Source organism: Drosophila montana, unplaced genomic scaffold (genome assembly GCF_035044405.1).
Source record: "Drosophila montana isolate Dmon_TW-CO22-7 unplaced genomic scaffold, ASM3504440v1 contig_203_1, whole genome shotgun sequence".
Lineage (NCBI taxonomy): Eukaryota > Metazoa > Arthropoda > Insecta > Diptera > Drosophilidae > Drosophila > Drosophila montana.
In genome coordinates, this window is record NW_026996956.1 from 1,276,549 (window position 1) to 1,281,764 (window position 5,216).

The window sequence follows — 5,216 nt, forward strand, 5'->3', positions numbered from 1 at the left end:
TAAAAAAAAATACACTAAGTTTGAAAAAATCGGCATTAAATGAAAATATGACAATATTAAAAAATAGGAGAAACTCTTTTTAACATAAAGGAAAATTGTCTTACTTAGAATATGATAATTAAGATATCCATACAAAACTCGACATTTATTAGTTTCATTATGCTTCTTACAAAAATGCAAAATCTTTTTAAGATCGGATTACTATATTATATTGATTTTAGGAAGAATCGATCGAAAATTAGTTTTGTATGCCAAAATATTTCTCTTTCCAAGATATTTTCACAAATCTCAACATTTAAGGACTTCCCTATTCTCAAATACCTGCAAAGCCGTAATCCAAATATCTACAAGGGAACTAAGTCTACGACGTTTAGTAGTTTGAAGTATGTAGTTTATCTCTATATATAAAACTGTTTGTCCTGACTGACTGATTGGTGATCAACGCACAGCCCAAACCGTAAGAGCTAGGAAGCTGAAATTTTCACTGTAGCTACCTTATGTGATGTAGGTGCACGTTAAGACGGGGTTTCGGGAAATTCCACCCGCAAGTGTGGAAAAATCGCAAAAAAACGTTTGTATTTTTTTTTTACCATCGGATCGGCCTCAAACTTATTTTCAAAGATCTTTGTTCAAATTCATTTAAGGGTTGTTTCACACTTTTAGGAAAATCCATTCCTCCTTGGTGGAAATGGAGGTCAAAGATTTGGTGGGTGACGTTTCGCGCTCAAATTCATTTTCAGAGATCTATATGAAAAATCAATTGAGACGTGTTTCACACTTTTCGCAGAATTCAAACTTCTTCGGGGGGAATGCGACTTAAAGATTTTTTAGGCGAAGTTTTAAGTTGTGTCCGATTTGCTTCAAACTTATTTTTAAGGCTCCATATAAGAACTTAATAAATACGTATTTCAGCGATTTGGGAAATTCCACCCGCAACAGTGGTAAATTGGCGGAAAACGGTTGTATGAAAGTTTTTTGTTTACCATCCGATCGGCCCCAAACTTATTTTCAATGGTCTTTGATCAAATTCATTTGAGGGTTGTTTCACACTTTTAGGAAAATCCGTTCCTCCTGGGTGTAAATGGAGCTTAAAGATTTGGTGGGTAACGTTTCGCGCTCAAATTCATTTCCAGAGATCTATAAGAAAAATCATTTGATACGTGTTTCACACTTTTCGCAGAATCCAAACTTTTTCAGGTGGAATGCGACTCAAAGATTTATTGTGTTTTAAATTGTGTCCGATTTGCTTCAAACTTATTTTCAGAGCTCCACATAACAATGTAATGAATACGTGTTTCAGCGATTTGGGAAATTCCATTCGTAACAGTGGTAAATTGGCGGAAAACGTTTGTATGAACGTTATGTGTTTACCGTCCGATCAGTTTCAAAATCATTTCAAATTTTTTTGAGAACATTGATTTTATAACATACGTGCCACGGGCAAGGCCGGGTTATACCCGCTAGTTTTTAGTTTTAAGAATTTTCTAAAATTTTTTAGATATTTTATATACATACTTAATCATTCAACCCTTATAAAACCAATAGGTCGGAAATAAAAATTGTAAAGCCATGTCTGTATATATGTATGTATGTACATATGTATGTACTGTTTTGCCTGCAACCAAAGTCGAAAATTTGTAAACAACTTGACAAACAAAAATAACTATTTTTAATTTGTAGTTCTTGTTCTAATAGCCTTGAAGACTGATGATTGGATGATTGATTTATATAAATGTGTTTGTCCTGACCGACTGAAGGGTGACGAACGCCCAAGCCGTCAATGATATAAAGCTGAAATTTTTACTGAAGCTTCCTTTTTGTGTCGAAAGTAAGCAGTCAGACGCCATTTTGGAAAATTAGACGGGCAAGTAGACAAAAACGTGGGTCAAACTTTGTATAAAAGAAACAACATACTACGCAGCCATTCAATAGAACTTTGCAATCGCGCTGTCACGAACTTATCTGCCTTAGGTCTCTGAGTGTCGGATGTCGCTGGCTCTCGAGTCCAGCAGCAACTACTTAGTTGCTTTGTTTAATTAATTTCTTATTAATTCACAGGAATATGTTAGTTTTGGCAGACCTCACACTGAGTACAAGGGTTATGATTGGAGCACATGAAAAAGACAAAAGACAGATTTTGTGCTCTCAAATTCAGGAGTATGGTAAATACATAGACGCGTCGTGGGTTTAATGTTAATGTTATTAATGCGGTTAATGTTTATTTTCAAGGTTGGAGTGAATTACACAAGCAAAGTAAAGCGCATTAGGACAATACTGCGTCGGAAAATAGAAGTATATGTATATGTATATATACCCTTTCTAAGAAGGGATATGCATCTTCTGCTTGTTACAGCGCTCCTGAACACTCGGCATCTCCCACTGTCAGCAATGTGTTTGGAGCCGGTGTTCTTTTTTTTGCAGGACATGCACTGTGGCTCCTGATAACAGTCCCTAGCAAGGTGAACTTTTCCTCCGCATCGCCGGCACAGATTTGATCTGTCCTGTTCGTTTTAGCACTGTCTCGCAAGGTGGCCAAACTCCAGGCATCTAAAACATCTGGTGATGTTTATACGTCCGCGGAACCTTGAGCTGAGCCACCCCACTTTCAGTGTACCTACTGATAGCGGTTTCTTCAAGCTTTCCGCTGGTAGCCTAATCGTGGCCGTTTGGGTTTGGCCATTCGCCTTCCGCAGGTAAATATTTTCTGGGGATAAGTCCAGTAGTTGCATCTGACCTCTCAGCGCCTTGCAAATGTCCTCTGTGCTCGCAATCTCGTCCAGGTCTTTACACTCAATACGATGGCACAACGTCCGGACTTCTATATTTTCGCCTAGCGTTCCGCCCGCCAGGGGCGGGTCTAAATGCTGTTGTTTGTTCTTCTGAATTACTGAGCTGTAGAAGCAGCTCTCCTATTTGGGTCCTCCTTATTTTTGCTACCGCTTTTCCGAATTCACTGAGCTTCTCGTCCGCTTTTACTCTCCTCAGTATCTCCGAGTAGCTCGCTTCGCCTTTTGCCGAGTTGACTATAGTATAGTATCCGGTCACGTATTTTCCTTAAGCAATCCCTTGCTCTTTTTGCGGGCGACCTCGTTCCAATTGTCCCCCTCTCCTTTGTCTCCAGTGAAATCGAGACGATATCCTGACTGTCGACTAGTCCCCTGATTCTTTTTGTTTGGGGCGTTCCTGCTGTGACCTGCATCCGTTTGATATCGATCGTCGTCTTAAACAGCGGCGAGGTGTGTGAGGGCTGATTCGTCCTTTTAACCGACTTGGCTCCGTCGTCATGTAGCTGTGTTGTTACCAGCTTGTACAGCACTCTGATGCTTTCTATTGCATCTGGCATCGGCTGATGGATAGAGCGCCGCTTGCCCTCTTCTAGCATTTCCACTAGCTTTGAAATCTCTTGCCCGAGGTTCCGGAGTGTTGAGCTACTATGAGTTGGCGTAGTTTGGTCCCGATTAGTGCTCGCCTCTGCAGCGACGGCTACTGGTTCACCTACGGGTGATCTCACCAGTTGTAGGGGTTGATTTATACTCATTTTGTTGGATCGCAATTCCTAAGCCGTTGTCCTTGTTCGTTGTACACTCGCGTTATGCTATCATGGTTGTGTTTGCAAGCATTGAGTCCATGCGAGGGTTGACACCCGCCTTCATGGGGCCAAGTGTTCAGAGCCCGATACGCGTTAATAAGGCATATTACTTCTGAAACTATACTGCCAACTAAATGGCAACGAGTCGATGAGCGTGCTTGGAGATTTGCCATGTTTTAACGGGACGGTGGCGGTAACAGCATTTGCGTAACAGTCATTTCGGCCAGATTTCACTCAACTTACCGACATGCTAGAATACTGTCAACCGTCAGCCCAGGGGTTGTTTAATCATAAAGGGTTATCCAGTGTTCATAACCCAAGACGTTACTGATCTCAGTCACAGTCGCCTTCTCGTGTTAGGTAGGCGCGTCACAGGTGCGCCTATCCAGGGGATACCATGCCACTACCGGAGGTCACGAGTTGCTTTAATTTCCCAGGGACGGAATCGATGTGGCCATTGCCAGGTTAATGGCATTCAGAATATTTTCGACTACTACAGGCACCGACCAATCACATCCCCGTGTCATTTCAGTCGCCTCATGCGACAAGCAAGGACTAGCTGTGGTGGTATTCTATAGGCTGCCGTGTGGAAACGGCGTGTGTGTCTTCTTTGTAATCACTTTATTAAGCATATATGAACGCTGTAAAGTGTATAAGCATATTTAAGCAATCTCATGTGTTTGTTTGACAGTGTACTTTGTATATAAATTGCACAAATATTTTAAAGGTTGCCAAGCCCACGTCGTTTTCAAGTCTCAGCTTCGGTTTCCACCTAAGGACAACGACATCAGAGCACAGCAGAGCAGGACCGAGCCAGACAAGACAAGGCTATGATTATAAAGTTTCCCAAGAATTTGTAAAATTTTTCGTAGACATCATTATGCGAATATTTCACTAGATCTCACCCACTCCTTCGGATGTGCAATAAACCCCTACGTATATTCCGCTGGCTCCAACAAAAACGTGGCAAATCTAAGTTGGGCATAATAAAGTTTTAATAATATGAAAATTATAATATATATAAACAAAAAATTTTTAAATATTTATTTTAATTTTTTTTTCTTTTGATCTGGCAAAATGAGCACTGCATTATTAAGCAAGTAGGAGCCTTTAAACGGGGCTCCCGACTGGGAGATACCCTGAACCGTCTTCTACCAACACCAAATGCAGATCGCGCTACGAGTGCTTCTGTCTTAGCAGAAATAAAATATTGAAATAATAAAAGAAAAGCTTGATCTGTAAGCAATACTATTCAAGAAGCTACATTTGATTACTCTAGCTCTTAAAACCTACGAGATTTGCTCAAACAGGATTTCGATATCGATTTTATCGATTGCTTGGAAACAGGACTATTGACTATCGGAAACAATCAGACGGACCTACGTTCTGAGATTATTGCGCTCATACTTACGGACGGTCTAACAGACGGACGGATATGGCTAGATCGACGCTGCTATTGATGCTGACCAAGAATATATATACTTTACGGTGTCGGAGATGCTTCCTTCTGCCTGTTACATCTATTTTCACATACATTACACCCTTTTCACCCATTTTAAATCGGTTCAAGGTACAAAAAAATTGATAAAATTATTTATTTTATATATAGTTTACTAAATTAAAATTG

At 40.3% G+C, this 5,216-nt stretch overlaps 1 long non-coding RNA gene across 1 annotated transcript; it reads left to right on the plus strand.

Annotated features, from left to right (window-relative positions):
- The first annotated feature begins 1,916 nt into the window (after positions 1-1,916).
- Positions 1,917-4,297, plus strand: LOC135426473 (uncharacterized). Its single transcript, XR_010435904.1, has 3 exons — positions 1,917-2,162; positions 2,230-2,693; positions 3,933-4,297. It is a non-coding gene; the product is annotated as an uncharacterized LOC135426473 (long non-coding RNA).
- The last annotated feature ends 919 nt before the right edge of the window (positions 4,298-5,216 follow it).